Here is an 18,679-nt window from a genome sequence, read left to right as displayed (position 1 = left end):
AGGAGCAATTTCATTGGTTTTGTATGAGTAAAATGTCCAGCTAACTATAACACCACTAAAACTTAGTTTTTTGAGTGAATTTCAAAGGTTTTTTAAAAACTAATTCCTAACTATATAACTCCTGAAACCTATGTTTTTTTCAGTGAATTTCAAAGGTTTTTTTAAATGCTAATTCCTAACTATATAGGGCCTGAAACCTATGGTTTTTTCAGTGAATATATATATATATATATATATATATATTTGTATATATGCAGAAGTTGATTATTTACACGTACTTGGCTGTAGTCTCCATATTCTCTACTTTCCATAAGGCCTGAGATATTGTTTTGTTGCATCATCCGCCTTTCCCTTTCTGTCAGCCGCACGTCACACCTTCTGTAGGTGTATAATAGCTCACTGATTTAATGCACCTGCCGAATGACTCAGTCTTTCCAAGCTCTGAGAACCACTAAATGAACGTATGTATCAGTTAGGCTCTTTCTGGCAAAAGAGGTTTTTCAGTTTTATACTGTCACTAAGATAGTATAGTGAATTAATGCAAGAGCTGAGCAGAGCCTTCATCTCAGGTATGGATCTCAGAAGGCCCACTCTGGTGTTCATCTTTCTAAATAGCAACAGAGGGCATGATTTAGAGTTGGATGGTAAATAAACAATCTCGGATTTGCTAAGGATGTGGTACATCTTCTGTTGAGGAGTTCTCCTCCAGTGGAGAATTTGGTGGCAAATTACCTCCCACATATGAATAGTTTAAGAGAGGCTCCAATGGAGACAAATTAGGGGATTTTTCTATAAATACCAAATTCGAAAGAAGGCCCTTTGGGTCTGAAATGTGAAGAAAAAACTGGTCTGAAAAAGTGGATGCAATTCTAAGACACTATACTATTGTCATATTTACTCGTTTGCATTATTTTGTGAAAATCAATACACATAAAGATTAATCTTGACTTCAAACTGCTCCCCAACTTTTAGTGACAAGTCTTTAATTTAGTGAGATCACCTGTGTGTTTGCACTGCATAATGTCCAGTGCAGGTATCTCAGAGAGACCTGCCTAATTACTATTGATTATTCATGTCGCACAAGGATATCCCTGTCGCACAAAGACAATTGCCTTCAAGGAACACTAGACCGCCATACCTCTGTCTGTATTCACAAAAAACACAAAAGCAGCCTGTGGTCCTTAACCACTGCTGCTTAAAAAAATCTCGTCTGGGTGCACAACAGGGACCAGGCAATGGACCCCTGGCCCTCCTGCTTTCCTTAATGTGATTTTTCAAATCACTGAATTTCCAACCACAAAATGGCTTTGTCCATAGAGCCCTTCGTTCAGTAGTTTTTTGACAAAATTGGCAATATTGCTTATACTTTTCTTGAGAATGGAATGTTATACATAATTGCAGGCAGTATCATCATAACAGTTGCATTATTACAATGTGCGAAAGGGTATAATGTCTCTATAACAAGTTGACAATTACTTTCTTATTACAAGTAAGTTATAATGTCAGAGTGCACTTATAATTTTAAAAAGTGGTTGGCTGCAAGTAATACATTGTTACAGGTGACTAGTGGAGAAGTGTGGCTCACTGGTTAGAGGAGGCAGACCTGGAAGCAGAGGTCAGCCCGGGACCAGGGTTCAATTCCCGGCTCGGCGGGGTCTTGAGTCCTAAAATGTCCATGGACTTGACAATTCTCGCTCCGGTGCCTACTCGATTCACGGGTTCACACTCTGCGACTCTGGGCAATAGCTTGCTTAATCTCCACAACGGCCCCTCGCGGCGAGATGCCTGGCTTTCACCTTGCGGATACTCTGCCGGGGTTATCTCACAGGGGAATACCAGGACGGGTTCCCTAAGCAAGCGCTTAGAAACCGCTTGGTGATTTGCGCTATATAAATTCCTGTACATTTACATTTACATAGTGATTTCAGTAACCTCTTGGATTGAGGGTGCATAAGTCACTAGTGGGTGGAGCGAAGATGAAGTTCGAGCACCGGTGCCTGAGGCCTCTCACATGCTGATGTCAGTCCCAGTTCAGCATTACAAGAATGCCATGCTGAATGGAAACTATGAGCGGTACAAAAGGGGGTGGTGATGGACGGAGCATCTGAATCAATCAAACACTCACACCCAGTCAAGATATCTGGGTTTAATCCATCACCGTTCTTTAGCCCACTCTGCCACCCCAGTTCAGACATGGCTATATGCAAATCAGTCTGACCCTGTGCCTCATGGGAACAGTCCAGCCCGAACTGCCAAGCAATGTCTTCCCTGGACCGGAAACAAGCTTCCGAGGACCGGTTTCTGGCATTCCAGCCGTCTTCAGCCCGGCTTGCTCGAATTCAGTGGCAAAGTGAGCAAGGGACTCACGTCTGACCATACCCTGCCACACTTATGGTGGCCAAAAGCAGTACAAAAGGGGGTGGTGATGGACAGAGCATCTGAATCAATCAAACACTCACACCCAGTCAAAAGATCTGGGTTTAATCCATCACCGTTCTTTAGCCCACTCTGCCACCCCAGTTCAGACATGGCTATATGCAAATCAGTCTGACCCTGTGCCTCATGGGAACAGTCCAGCCCGAACTGCCAAGCAATGTCTTCCCTGGACCGGAAACAAGCTTCCGAGGACCGGTTTCTGGCATTCCAGCCGTCTGCAGCCCGGCTTGCTCGAATCCAGTGGCAAAGTGAGCAAGGGACTCACGTCTGAGCATACCCTGCCACACTTATGGTGGCCAAAAGCGGTACAAAAGGGGGTGGTGATGGACGGAGCATCTGAATCAATCAAACACTCACACCCAGTCAAAAGATCTGGGTTTAATCCATCACCGTTCTTTAGCCCACTCAGCCACCCCAGTTCAGACATGGCTATATGCAAATCAGTCTGACCCTGTGCCTCATGGGAACAGTCCAGCCCGAACTGCCAAGCAATGTCTTCCCTGGACCGGAAACAAGCTTCCGAGGACCGGTTTCAGGCATTCCAGCCGTCTTCAGCCCAGCTTGCTCGAATCCAGTGGCAAAGTGAGCAAGGGAATCACGTCTGAGCATACCCTGCCACACTTATGGTGGACAAAAGCGGTACAAAAGGGGGTGGTGATGGACGGAGCATCTGAATCAATCAAACACTCACACCCAGTCAAAAGATCTGGGTTTAATCCATCACCGTTCTTTAGCCCACTCTGCCACCCCAGTTCAGACATGGCTATATGCAAATCAGTCTGACCCTGTGCCTCATGGGAACAGTCCAGCCCGAACTGCCAAGCAATGTCTTCCCTGGACCGGAAACAAGCTTCTGAGGACCGGTTTCTGACATTCCAGCCGTCTTCAGCCCGGCTTGCTCGAATCCAGTGGCAAAGTGAGCAAGGGACTCACGTCTGAGCATACCCTGCCACACTTATGGTGGCCAAAAGCGGTACAAAAGGGGGTGGTGATGGACGGAGCATCTGAATCAATCAAACACTCACACCCAGTCAAAAGATCTGGGTTTAATCCATCACCGTTCTTTAGCCCACTCTGCCACCCCAGTTCAGACATGGCTATATGCAAATCAGTCTGACCCTGTGCCTCATGGGAACAGTCCAGCCCGAACTGCCAAGCAATGTCTTCCCTGGACCGGAAACTAGCTTCCGAGGACCGCTTTCTGGCATTCCAGCTGTCTGCAGCCCGGCTTGCTCGAATCCAATGGCAAAGTGAGCAAGGGACTCACGTCTGAGCATACCCTGCCACACTTATGGTGGCCAAAAGCGGTACAAAAGGGGGTGGTGATGGACGGAGCATCTGAATCAATCAAACACTCACACCCAGTCAAAAGATCTGGGTTTAATCCATCACCGTTCTTTAGCCCACTCAGCCACCCCAGTTCAGACATGGCTATATGCAAATCAGTCTGACCCTGTGCCTCATGGGAACAGTCCAGCCCGAACTGCCAAGCAATGTCTTCCCTGGACCGGAAACAAGCTTCCGAGGACCGGTTTCAGGCATTCCAGCCGTCTTCAGCCCGGCTTGCTCGAATCCAGTGGCAAAGTGAGCAAGGGAATCACGTCTGAGCATACCCTGCCACACTTATGGTGGACAAAAGCGGTACAAAAGGGGGTGGTGATGGACGGAGCATCTGAATCAATCAAACACTCACACCCAGTCAAAAGATCTGGGTTTAATCCATCACCGTTCTTTAGCCCACTCTGCCACCCCAGTTCAGACATGGCTATATGCAAATCAGTCTGACCCTGTGCCTCATGGGAACCGTCCAGCCCGAACTGCCAAGCAATGTCTTCCCTGGACCGGAAACAAGCTTCTGAGGACCGGTTTCTGACATTCCAGCCGTCTTCAGCCCGGCTTGCTCGAATCCAGTGGCAAAGTGAGCAAGGGACTCACGTCTGAGCATACCCTGCCACACTTATGGTGGCCAAAAGTGGTACAAAAGGGGGTGGTGATGGACGGAGCATCTGAATCAATCAAACACTCACACCCAGTCAAAAGATCTGGGTTTAATCCATCACCGTTCTTTAGCCCACTCAGCCACCCCAGTTCAGACATGGCTATATGCAAATCAGTCTGACCCTGTGCCTCATGGGAACAGTCCAGCCCGAACTGCCAAGCAATGTCTTCCCTGGACCGGAAACAAGCTTCCGAGGACCGGTTTCAGGCATTCCAGCCGTCTTCAGCCCGGCTTGCTCGAATCCAGTGGCAAAGTGAGCAAGGGAATCACGTCTGAGCATACCCTGCCACACTTATGGTGGCCAAAAGCGGTACAAAAGGGGGTGGTGATGGACGGAGCATCTGAATCAATCAAACACTCACACCCAGTCAAAAGATCTGGGTTTAATCCATCACCGTTCTTTAGCCCACTCTGCCACCCCAGTTCAGACATGGCTATATGCAAATCAGTCTGACCCTGTGCCTCATGGGAACAGTCCAGCCCGAACTGCCAAGCAATGTCTTCCCTGGACCGGAAACAAGCTTCTGAAGACCGGTTTCTGACATTCCAGCCGTCTTCAGCCCGGCTTGCTCGAATCCAGTGGCAAAGTGAGCAAGGGACTCACGTCTGAGCATACCCTGCCACACTTATGGTTGCCAAAAGCGGTACAAAAGGGGGTGGTGATGGACGGAGCATCTGAATCAATCAAACACTCACACCGAGTCAAAAGATCTGGGTTTAATCCATCACCGTTCTTTAGCCCACTCTGCCACCCCAGTTCAGACATGGCTATATGCAAATCAGTCTGACCCTGTGCCTCATGGGAACAGTCCAGCCCGAACTGCTAAGCAATGTTTTCCCTGGACCGGAAACAAGCTTCCGAGGACCGGTTTCTGACATTCCAGCCATCTTCAGCCCGGCTTGCTCGAATCCAGTGGCAAAGTGAGCAAGGGACTCACGTCTGAGCATACCCTGCCATACTTATGGTTGCCAAAAGCGGTACAAAAGGCGGTGGTGATGGACGGAGCATCTGAATCAATCAAACACTCACACCCAGTCAAAAGATCTGGGTTTAATCCATCACCGTTCTTTAGGCCACTCTGCCACCCCAGTTCAGACATGGCTATATGCAAATCAGTCTGACCCTGTGCCTCATGGGAACAGTCCAGCCCGAACTGCCAAGCAATGTCTTCCCTGGACTGGAAACAAACTTCCGAGGACCGATTTCTGGCATTCCAGCCGTCTTCAGCCCGGCTTGCTCGAATCCAGTGGCAAAGTGAGCAAGAGACTCACGTCTGAGCATACCCTGCCAAACTTATGGTGGCCAAAAGCGGTACAAAAGGGGGTGGTGATGGATGGAGCATCTGAATCAATCAAACACTCACACCCAGTCAAAAGATCTGGGTTTAATCCATCACCGTTCTTTAGCCCACTCTGCCACCCCAGTTCAGACATGGCTATATGCAAATCAGTCTGACCCTGTGCCTCATGGGAACAGTCCAGCCCGAACTGCCAAGCAATGTCTTCCCTGGACCGGAAACAAGCTTCCGAGTACCGGTTTCTGGCATTCCAGCCGTCTTCAGCCCGGCTTGCTCGAATTCAGTGGCAAAGTGAGCAAGGGACTCACGTCTGAGCATACCCTGCCACACTTATGGTGGCCAAAAGCAGTACAAAAGGGGGTGGTGATGGACGGAGCATCTGAATCAATCAGACACTCACACCCAGTCAAAAGATCTGGGTTTAATCCATCACCGTTCTTTAGCCCACTCTGCCACCCCAGTTTAGACATGGCTATATGCAAATCAGTCTGACCCTGTGCCTCATGGGAACAGTCCAGCCCGAACTGCCAAGCAATGTCTTCCCTGGACCGGAAACAAGCTTCCGAGGACCGGTTTCTGGCATTCCAGCCGTCTGCAGCCCAGCTTGCTCGAATCCAGTGGCAAAGTGAGCAAGGGACTCACGTCTGAGCATACCCTGCCACACTTATGGTGGCCAAAAGCGGTACAAACGGGGGTGGTGATGGACGGAGCATCTGAATCAATCAAACACTCACACCCAGTCAAAAGATCTGGGTTTAATCCATCACCGTTCTTTAGCCCACTCTGCCACCCCAGTTCAGACATGGCTATATGCAAATCAGTCTGACCCTGTGCCTCATGGGAACAGTCCAGCCCGAACTGCCAAGCAATGTTTTCCCTGGACCGGAAACAAGCTTCCGAGGACCGGTTTCTGACATTCCAACCGTCTTCAGCCCGGCTTGCTCGAATCCAGTGGCAAAGTGAGCAAGGGACTCACGTCTGAGCATACCCTGCCACACTTATGGTTGCCAAAAGCGGTACAAAAGGGGGTGGTGATGGACGGAGCATCTGAATCAATCAAACACTCACACCCAGTCAAAAGATCTGGGTTTAATCCATCACCGTTCTTTAGCCCACTCTGCCACCCCAGTTCAGACATGGCTATATGCAAATCAGTCTGACCCTGTGCCTCATGGGAACAGTCCAGCCCGAACTGCCAAGCAATGTCTTCCCTGGACTGGAAACAAACTTCCGAGGACCGGTTTCTGGCATTCCAGCCGTCTTCAGCCCGGCTTGCTCGAATCCAGTGGCAAAGTGAGCAAGAGACTCACGTCTGAGCATACCCTGCCAAACTTATGGTGGCCAAAAGCGGTACAAAAGGGGGTGATGATGGACGGAGCATCTGAATCAATCAAACACTCACACCCAGTCAAAAGATCTGGGTTTAATCCATCACCGTTCTTTAGCCCACTCTGCCACCCCAGTTCAGACATGGCTATATGCAAATCAGTCTGACCCTGTGCCTCATGGGAACAGTCCAGCCCGAACTGCCAAGCAATGTCTTCCCTGGACCGGAAACAAGCTTCCGAGGACCGGTTTCTGGCATTCCAGCCGTCTTCAGCCCGGCTTGCTCGAATTCAGTGGCAAAGTGAGCAAGGGACTCACGTCTGAGCATACCCTGCCACACTTATGGTTGCCAAAAGCGGTACAAAAGGGGGTGGTGATGGACGGAGCATCTGAATCAATCAAACACTCACACCCAGTCAAAAGATCTGGGTTTAATCCATCACCGTTCTTTAGCCCACTCTGCCACCCCAGTTCAGACATGGCTATATGCAAATCAGTCTGACCCTGTGCCTCATGGGAACAGTCCAGCCCGAACTGCCAAGCAATGTCTTCCCTGGACTGGAAACAAACTTCCGAGGACCGGTTTCTGGCATTCCAGCCGTCTTCAGCCCGGCTTGCTCGAATCCAGTGGCAAAGTGAGCAAGAGACTCACGTCTGAGCATACCCTGCCAAACTTATGGTGGCCAAAAGCGGTACAAAAGGGGGTGGTGATGGACGGAGCATCTGAATCAATCAAACGCTCACACCCAGTCAAAAGATCTGGGTTTAATCCATCACCGTTCTTTAGCCCACTCTGCCACCCCAGTTCAGACATGGCTATATGCAAATCAGTCTGACCCTGTGCCTCATGGGAACAGTCCAGCCCGAACTGCCAAGCAATGTCTTCCCTGGACCGGAAACAAGCTTCCGAGGACCGGTTTCTGGCATTCCAGCCATCTTCAGCCCGGCTTGCTCGAATTCAGTGGCAAAGTGAGCAAGGGACTCACGTCTGAGCATACCCTGCCACACTTATGGTGGCCAAAAGCAGTTCAAAAGGGGGTGGTGATGGACGGAGCATCTGAATCAATCAAACACTCACACCCAGTCAAAAGATCTGGGTTTAATCCATCACCGTTCTTTAGCCCACTCTGCCACCCCAGTTCAGACATGGCTATATGCAAATCAGTCTGACCCTGTGCCTCATGGGAACAGTCCAGCCCGAACTGCCAAGCAATGTCTTCCCTGGACCGGAAACAAGCTTCCGAGGACCGGTTTCAGGCATTCCAGCCGTCTTCAGCCCGGCTTGCTCGAATCCAGTGGCTAAGTGAGCAAGGGACTCACGTCTGAGCATACCCTGCCACACTTATGGTGGCCAAAAGCGGTACAAAAGGGGGTGGTGATGGACGGAGCATCTGAATCAATCAAACACTCACACCCAGTCAAAAGATCTGGGTTTAATCCATCACCGTTCTTTAGCCCACTCTGCCACCCCAGTTCAGACATGGCTATATGCAAATCAGTCTGACCCTGTGCCTCATGGGAACAGTCCAGCCCGAACTGCCAAGCAATGTCTTCCCTGGATCGGAAGCAAGCTTCCGAGGACCGTTTTCTGACATTCCAGCCGTCTTCAGCCCGGCTTGCTCGAATCCAGTGGCAAAGTGAGCAAGGGACTCACGTCTGAGCATACCCTGCCACACATATGGTTGCCAAAAGCGGTACAAAAGGGGGTGGTGATGGACGGAGCATCTGAATCAATCAAACACTCACACCGAGTCAAAAGATCTGGGTTTAATCCATCACCGTTCTTTAGCCCACTCTGCCACCCCAGTTCAGACATGGCTATATGCAAATCAGTCTGACCCTGTGCCTCATGGGAACAGTCCAGCCCGAACTGCCAAGCAATGTTTTCCCTGGACCGGAAACAAGCTTCCGAGGACCGGTTTCTGACATTCCAGCCGTCTTCAGCCCGGCTTGCTCGAATCCAGTGGCAAAGTGAGCAAGGGACTCACGTCTGAGCATACCCTGCCACACTTATGGTTGCCAAAAGCGGTACAAAAGGGGGTGGTGATGGACGGAGCATCTGAATCAATCAAACACTCACACCCAGTCAAAAGATCTGGGTTTAATCCATCACCGTTGTTTAGCCCACTCTGCCACCCCAGTTCAGACATGGCTATATGCAAATCAGTCTGACCCTGTGCCTCATGGGAACAGTCCAGCCCGAACTGCCAAGCAATGTCTTCCCTGGACCGAAAACAAACTTCCGAGGACCGGTTTCTGGCATTCCAGCCGTCTTCAGCCCGGCTTGCTCGAATCCAGTGGCAAAGTGAGCAAGAGACTCACGTTTGAGCATACCCTGCCAAACTTATGGTGGCCAAAAGCGGTACAAAAGGGGGTGGTGATGGACGGAGCATCTGAATCAATCAAACACTCACACCCAGTAAAAAGATCTGGGTTTAATCCATCACCGTTCTTTAGCCCACTCTGCCACCCCAGTTCAGACTTGGCTATATGCAAATCAGTCTGACCCTGTGCCTCATGGGAACAGTCCAGCCCGAACTGCCAAGCAATGTCTTCCCTGGACCGGAAACAAGCTTCCGAGGACCGGTTTCTGGCATTCCAGCCGTCTTCAGCCCGGCTTGATCGAATTCAGTGGCAAAGTGAGCAAGGGACTCACGTCTGAGCATACCCTGCCACACTTATGGTGGCCAAAAGCAGTACAAAAGGGGGTGGTGATGGACGGAGCATCTGAATCAATCAAACACTCACACCCAGTCAAAAGATCTGGGTTTAATCCATCACCGTTCTTTAGCCCACTCTGCCACCCCAATTCAGACATGGCTATATGCAAATCAGTCTGACCCTGTGCCTCATGGGAACAGTCCAGCCCGAACTGCCAAGCAATGTCTTCCCTGGACCGGAAACAAGCTTCCGAAGACCGGTTTCAGGCATTCCAGCCGTCTTCAGCCCGGCTTGCTCGAATCCAGTGGCAAAGTGAGCAAGGGACTCACGTCTGAGCATACCCTGCCACACTTATGGTGGCCAAAAGCGGTACAAAAGGGGGTGGTGATGGACGGAGCATCTGAATCAATCAAACACTCACACCCAGTCAAAAGATCTGGGTTTAATCCATCACCGTTCTTTAGCCCACTCTGCCACCCCAGTTCAGACATGGCTATATGCAAATCAGTCTGACCCTGTGCCTCATGGGAACAGTCCAGCCCGAACTGCCAAGCAATGTCTTCCCTGGACCGGAAACAAGCTTCCGAGGACCGGTTTCTGGCATTCCAGCCGTCTTCAGCCCGGCTTGCTCGAATTCAGTGGCAAAGTGAGCAAGGGACTCACGTCTGATTAACCCTGCCACACTTATGGTGGCCAAAAGCAGTACAAAAGGGGGTGGTGATGGACGGAGCATCTGAATCAATCAAACACTCACACCCAGTCAAAAGATCTGGGTTTAATCCATCACCGTTCTTTAGCCCACTCTGCCACCCCAGTTCAGACATGGCTATATGCAAATCAGTCTGACCCTGTGCCTCATGGGAACAGTCCAGCCCGAACTGCCAAGCAATGTCTTCCCTGGACCGGAAACAAGCTTCCGAGGACCGGTTTCTGGCATTCCAGCCGTCTGCAGCCCAGCTTGCTCGAATCTAGTGGCAAAGTGAGCAAGGGACTCACGTCTGAGCATACCCTGCCACACTTATGGTGGCCAAAAGCGGTACAAAAGGGGGTGGTGATGGACGGAGCATCTGAATCAATCAAACACTCACACCCAGTCAAAAGATCTGGGTTTAATCCATCACCGTTCTTTAGCCCACTCTGCCACCCCAGTTCAGACATGGCTATATGCAAATCAGTCTGACCCTGTGCCTCATGGGAACAGTCCAGCCCGAACTGCCAAGCAATGTTTTCCCTGGACCGGAAACAAGCTTCCGAGGACCGGTTTCTGACATTCCAGCCATCTTCAGCCCGGCTTGCTCGAATCCAGTGGCAAAGTGAGCAAGGGACTCACGTCCGAGCATACCCTGCCACACTTATGGTGGCCAAAAGCGGTACAAAAGGGGGTGGTGATGGACAGAGCATCTGAATCAATCAAACACTCACACCCAGTCAAAAGATCTGGGTTTAATCCATCACCGTTCTTTAGCCCACTCTGCCACCCCAGTTCAGACATGGCTATATGCAAATCAGTCTGACCCTGTGCCTCATGGGAACAGTCCAGCCCGAACTGCCAAGCAATGTCTTCCCTGGATCGGAAGCAAGCTTCCGAGGACCGGTTTCTGACATTCCAGCCGTCTTCAGCCCGGCTTGCTCGAATCCAGTGGCAAAGTGAGCAAGGGACTCACGTCTGAGCATACCCTGCCACACTTATGGTTGCCAAAAGCGGTACAAAAGGGGGTGGTGATGGACGGAGCATCTGAATCAATCAAATACTCACACCGAGTCAAAAGATCTGGGTTTAATCCATCACCGTTCTTTAGCCCACTCTGCCACCCCAGTTCAGACATGGCTAGATGCAAATCAGTCTGACCCTGTGCCTCATGGGAACAGTCCAGCCCGAACTGCCAAGCAATGTTTTCCCTGGACCGGAAACAAGCTTCCGAGGACCGGTTTCTGACATTCCAGCCGTCTTCAGCCCGGCTTGCTCGAATCCAGTGGCAAAGTGAGCAAGGGACTCACGTCTGAGCATACCCTGCCACACTTATGGTTGCCAAAAGCGGTACAAAAGGGGATGGTGATGGACGGAGCATCTGAATCAATCAAACACTCACACCCAGTCAAAAGATCTGGGTTTAATCCATCACCGTTCTTTAGCCCACTCTGCCACCCCAGTTCAGACATGGCTATATGCAAATCAGTCTGACCCTGTGCCTCATGGGAACAGTCCAGCCCGAACTGCCAAGCAATGTCTTCCCTGGACCGGAAACAAACTTCCGAGGACCGGTTTCTGGCATTCCAGCCATCTTCAGCCCGGCTTGCTCGAATCCAGTGGCAAAGTGAGCAAGAGACTCACGTCTGAGCATACCCTGCCAAACTTATGGTGGCCAAAAGCGGTACAAAAGGGGGTGGTGATGGACGGAGCATCTGAATCAATCAAACACTCACACCCAGTCAAAAGATCTGGGTTTAATCCATCACCGTTCTTTAGCCCACTCTGCCACCCCAGTTCAGACATGGCTATATGCAAATCAGTCTGACCCTGTGCCTCATGGGAACAGTCCAGCCCGAACTGCCAAGCAATGTCTTCCCTGGACCGGAAACAAGCTTCCGAGGACCGGTTTCTGGCATTCCAGCCGTCTTCAGCCCGGCTTGCTCGAATTCAGTGGCAAAGTGAGCAAGGGACTCACGTCTGAGCATACCCTGCCACACTTATGGTGGCCAAAAGCAGTACAAAAGGGGGTGGTGATGGACGGAGCATCTGAATCAATCAAACACTCACACCCAGTCAAAAGATCTGGGTTTAATCCATCACCGTTCTTTAGCCCACTCTGCCACCCCAGTTCAGACATGGCTATATGCAAATCAGTCTGACCCTGTGCCTCATGGGAACAGTCCAGCCCGAACTGCCAAGCAATGTCTTCCCTGGACCGGAAACAAGCTTCCGAGGACCGGTTTCTGACATTCCAGCCGTCTGCAGCCCAGCTTGCTCGAATCCAGTGGCAAAGTGAGCAAGGGACTCACGTCTGAGCATACCCTGCCACACTTATGGTGGCCAAAAGCGGTACAAAAGGGGGTGGTGATGGACGGAGCATCTGAATCAATCAAACACTCACACCCAGTCAAAAGATCTGGGTTTAATCCATCACCGTTCTTTAGCCCACTCTGCCACCCCAGTTCAGACATGGCTATATGCAAATCAGTCTGACCCTGTGCCTCATGGGAACAGTCCAGCCCGAACTGCCAAGCAATGTTTTCCCTGGACCGGAAACAAGCTTCCGAGGACCGGTTTCTGACATTCCAACCGTCTTCAGCCCGGCTTGCTCGAATCCAGTGGCAAAGTGAGCAAGGGACTCACGTCTGAGCATACCCTGCCACACTTATGGTTGCCAAAAGCGGTACAAAAGGGGGTGGTGATGGACGGAGCATCTGAATCAATCAAACACTCACACCCAGTCAAAAGATCTGGGTTTAATCCATCACCGTTCTTTAGCCCACTCTGCCACCCCAGTTCAGACATGGCTATATGCAAATCAGTCTGACCCTGTGCCTCATGGGAACAGTCCAGCCCGAACTGCCAAGCAATGTCTTCCCTGGACCGGAAACAAGCTTCCGAGGACCGGTTTCTGACATTCCAGCCGTCTGCAGCCCAGCTTGCTCGAATCCAGTGGCAAAGTGAGCAAGGGACTCACGTCTGAGCATACCCTGCCACACTTATGGTGGCCAAAAGCGGTACAAAAGGGGGTGGTGATGGACGGAGCATCTGAATCAATCAAACACTCACACCCAGTCAAAAGATCTGGGTTTAATCCATCACCGTTCTTTAGCCCACTCTGCCACCCCAGTTCAGACATGGCTATATGCAAATCAGTCTGACCCTGTGCCTCATGGGAACAGTCCAGCCCGAACTGCCAAGCAATGTTTTCCCTGGACCGGAAACAAGCTTCCGAGGACCGGTTTCTGACATTCCAACCGTCTTCAGCCCGGCTTGCTCGAATCCAGTGGCAAAGTGAGCAAGGGACTCACGTCTGAGCATACCCTGCCACACTTATGGTTGCCAAAAGCGGTACAAAAGGGGGTGGTGATGGACGGAGCATCTGAATCAATCAAACACTCACACCCAGTCAAAAGATCTGGGTTTAATCCATCACCGTTCTTTAGCCCACTCTGCCACCCCAGTTCAGACATGGCTATATGCAAATCAGTCTGACCCTGTGCCTCATGGGAACAGTCCAGCCCGAACTGCCAAGCAATGTCTTCCCTGGACTGGAAACAAACTTCCGAGGACCGGTTTCTGGCATTCCAGCCGTCTTCAGCCCGGCTTGCTCGAATCCAGTGGCAAAGTGAGCAAGAGACTCATGTCTGAGCATACCCTGCCAAACTTATGGTGGCCAAAAGCGGTACAAAAGGGGGTGGTGATGGACGGAGCATCTGAATCAATCAAACACTCACACCCAGTCAAAAGATCTGGGTTTAATCCATCACCGTTCTTTAGCCCACTCTGCCACCCCAGTTCAGACATGGCTATATGCAAATCAGTCTGACCCTGTGCCTCATGGGAACAGTCCAGCCCGAACTGCCAAGCAATGTCTTCCCTGGACCGGAAACAAGCTTCCGAGGACCGGTTTCTGGCATTCCAGCCGTCTTCAGCCCGTCTTGCTCGAATTCAGTGGCAAAGTGAGCAAGGGACTCACGTCTGAGCATACCCTGCCACACTTATGGTGGCCAAAAGCAGTTCAAAAGGGGGTGGTGATGGACGGAGCATCTGAATCAATCACACACTCACACCCAGTCAAAAGATCTGGGTTTAATCCATCACCGTTCTTTAGCCCACTCTGCCACCCCAGTTCAGACATGGCTATATGCAAATCAGTCTGACCCTGTGCCTCATGGGAACAGTCCAGCCCGAACTGCCAAGCAATGTCTTCCCTGGACCGGAAACAAGCTTCCGAGGACCGGTTTCAGGCATTCCAGCCGTCTTCAGCCCGGCTTGCTCGAATCCAGTGGCAAAGTGAGCAAGGGACTCACGTCTGAGCATACCCTGCCACACTTATGGTGGCCAAAAGCGGTACAAAAAGGGGGTGGTGATGGACGGAGCATCTGAATCAATCAAACACTCACACCCAGTCAAAAGATCTGGGTTTAATCCATCACCGTTCTTTAGCCCACTCTGCCACCCCAGTTCAGACATGGCTATATGCAAATCAGTCTGACCCTGTGCCTCATGGGAACAGTCCAGCCCGAACTGCCAAGCAATGTCTTCCCTGGATCGGAAGCAAGCTTCCGAGGACCGGTTTCTGACATTCCAGCCGTCTTCAGCCCGGCTTGCTCGAATCCAGTGGCAAAGTGAGCAAGGGACTCACGTCTGAGCATACCCTGCCACACTTATGGTTGCCAAAAGCGGTACAAAAGGGGGTGGTGATGGACGGAGCATCTGAATCAATCAAACACTCACACCGAGTCAAAAGATCTGGGTTTAATCCATCACCGTTCTTTAGCCCACTCTGCCACCCCAGTTCAGACATGGCTATATGCAAATCAGTCTGACCCTGTGCCTCATGGGAACAGTCCAGCCCGAACTGCCAAGCAATGTTTTCCCTGGACCGGAAACAAGCTTCCGAGGACCGGTTTCTGACATTCCAGCCGTCTTCAGCCCGGCTTGCTCGAATCCAGTGGCAAAGTGAGCAAGGGACTCACGTCTGAGCATACCCTGCCACACTTATGGTTGCCAAAAGCGGTACAAAAGGGGGTGGTGATGGACGGAGCATCTGAATCAATCAAACACTCACACCCAGTCAAAAGATCTGGGTTTAATCCATCACCGTTCTTTAGCCCACTCTGCCACCCCAGTTCAGACATGGCTATATGCAAATCAGTCTGACCCTGTGCCTCATGGGAACAGTCCAGCCCGAACTGCCAAGCAATGTCTTCCCTGGACTGGAAACAAACTTCCGAGGACCGGTTTCTGGCATTCCAGCCGTCTTCAGCCCGGCTTGCTCGAATCCAGTGGCAAAGTGAGCAAGAGACTCACGTCTGAGCATACCCTGCCAAACTTATGGTGGCCAAAAGCGGTACAAAAGGGGGTGGTGATGGACGGAGCATCTGAATCAATCAAACACTCACACCCAGTAAAAAGATCTGGGTTTAATCCATCACCGTTCTTTAGCCCACTCTGCCACCCCAGTTCAGACTTGGCTATATGCAAATCAGTCTGACCCTGTGCCTCATGGGAACAGTCCAGCCCGAACTGCCAAGCAATGTCTTCCCTGGACCGGAAACAAGCTTCCGAGGACCGGTTTCTGGCATTCCAGCCGTCTTCAGCCCGGCTTGCTCGAATTCAGTGGCAAAGTGAGCAAGGGACTCACGTCTGAGCATACCCTGCCACACTTATGGTGGCCAAAAGCAGTACAAAAGGGGGTGGTGATGGACGGAGCATCTGAATCAATCAAACACTCACACCCAGTCAAAAGATCTGGGTTTAATCCATCACCGTTCTTTAGCCCACTCTGCCACCCCAGTTCAGACATGGCTATATGCAAATCAGTCTGACCCTGTGCCTCATGGGAACAGTCCAGCCCGAACTGCCAAGCAATGTCTTCCCTGGACCGGAAACAAGCTTCCGAGGACCGGTTTCAGGCATTCCAGCCGTCTTCAGCCCGGCTTGCTCGAATCCAGTGGCAAAGTGAGCAAGGGACTCACGTCTGAGCATACCCTGCCACACTTATGGTGGCCAAAAGCGGTACAAAAGGGGGTGGTGATGGACGGAGCATCTGAATCAATCAAACACTCACACCCAGTCAAAAGATCTGGGTTTAATCCATCACCGTTCTTTAGCCCACTCTGCCACCCCAGTTCAGACATGGCTATATGCAAATCAGTCTGACCCTGTGCCTCATGGGAACAGTCCAGCCCGAACTGCCAAGCAATGTCTTCCCTGGACCGGAAACAAGCTTCCGAGGACCGGTTTCTGGCATTCCAGCCGTCTTCAGCCCGGCTTGCTCGAATTCAGTGGCAAAGTGAGCAAGGGACTCACGTCTGAGCATACCCTGCCACACTTATGGTGGCCAAAAGCAGTACAAAAGGGGGTGGTGATGGACGGAGCATCTGAATCAATCAAACACTCACACCCAGTCAAAAGATCTGGGTTTAATCCATCACCGTTCTTTAGCCCACTCTGCCACCCCAGTTCAGACATGGCTATATGCAAATCAGTCTGACCCTGTGCCTCATGGGAACAGTCCAGCCCGAACTGCCAAGCAATGTCTTCCCTGGACCGGAAACAAGCTTCCGAGGACCGGTTTCTGGCATTCCAGCCGTCTGCAGCCCAGCTTGCTCGAATCCAGTGGCAAAGTAAGCAAGGGACTCACGTCTGAGCATACCCTGCCACACTTATGGTGGCCAAAAGCGGTACAAAAGGGGGTGGTGATGGATGGAGCATCTGAATCAATCAAACACTCACACCCAGTCAAAAGATCTGGGTTTAATCCATCACCGTTCTTTAGCCCACTCTGCCACCCCTGTTCAGACATGGCTATATGCAAATCAGTCTGACCCTGTGCCTCATGGGAACAGTCCAGCCCGAACTGCCAAGCAATGTTTTCCCTGGACCGGAAACAAGCTTCCGAGGACCGGTTTCTGACATTCCAGCCGTCTTCAGCCCGGCTTGCTCGAATCCAGTGGCAAAGTGAGCAAGGGACTCACGTCTGAGCATACCCTGCCAAACTTATGGTGGCCAAAAGCGGTACAAAAGGGGGTGGTGATGGACGGAGCATCTGAATCAATCAAACACTCACACCCAGTAAAAAGATCTGGGTTTAATCCATCACCGTTCTTTAGCCCACTCTGCCACCCCAGTTCAGACTTGGCTATATGCAAATCAGTCTGACCCTGTGCCTCATGGGAACAGTCCAGCCCGAACTGCCAAGCAATGTCTTCCCTGGACCGGAAACAAGCTTCCGAGGACCGGTTTCTGGCATTCCAGCCGTCTTCAGCCCGGCTTGCTCGAATTCAGTGGCAAAGTGAGCAAGGGACTCACGTCTGAGCATACCCTGCCACACTTATGGTGGCCAAAAGCAGTACAAAAGGGGGTGGTGATGGACGGAGCATCTGAATCAATCAAACACTCACACCCAGTCAAAAGATCTGGGTTTAATCCATCACCGTTCTTTAGCCCACTCTGCCACCCCAGTTCAGACATGGCTATATGCAAATCAGTCTGACCCTGTGCCTCATGGGAACAGTCCAGCCCGAACTGCCAAGCAATGTCTTCCCTGGACCGGAAACAAGCTTCCGAGGACCGGTTTCAGGCATTCCAGCCGTCTTCAGCCCGGCTTGCTCGAATCCAGTGGCAAAGTGAGCAAGGGACTCACGTCTGAGCATACCCTGCCACACTTATGGTGGCCAAAAGCGGTACAAAAGGGGGTGGTGATGGACGGAGCATCTGAATCAATCAAACACTCACACCCAGTCAAAAGATCTGGGTTTAATCCATCACCGTTCTTTAGCCCACTCTGCCACCCCAGTTCAGACATGGCTATATGCAAATCAGTCTGACCCTGTGCCTCATGGGAACAGTCCAGCCCGAACTGCCAAGCAATGTCTTCCCTGGACCGGAAACAAGCTTCCGAGGACCGGTTTCTGGCATTCCAGCCGTCTTCAGCCCGGCTTGCTCGAATTCAGTGGCAAAGTGAGCAAGGGACTCACGTCTGAGCATACCCTGCCACACTTATGGTGGCCAAAAGCAGTACAAAAGGGGGTGGTGATGGACGGAGCATCTGAATCAATCAAACACTCACACCCAGTCAAAAGATCTGGGTTTAATCCATCACCGTTCTTTAGCCCACTCTGCCACCCCAGTTCAGACATGGCTATATGCAAATCAGTCTGACCCTGTGCCTCATGGGAACAGTCCAGCCCGAACTGCCAAGCAATGTCTTCCCTGGACCGGAAACAAGCTTCCGAGGACCGGTTTCTGGCATTCCAG

The sequence above is a fragment of the Lissotriton helveticus genome, chromosome 7 (genome assembly GCF_964261635.1).
Source record: "Lissotriton helveticus chromosome 7, aLisHel1.1, whole genome shotgun sequence".
Classification (NCBI taxonomy): domain Eukaryota; kingdom Metazoa; phylum Chordata; class Amphibia; order Caudata; family Salamandridae; genus Lissotriton; species Lissotriton helveticus.
The sequence above is the reverse complement of the archived record's forward strand: the minus strand, read 5'-3'. Positions refer to the sequence as shown.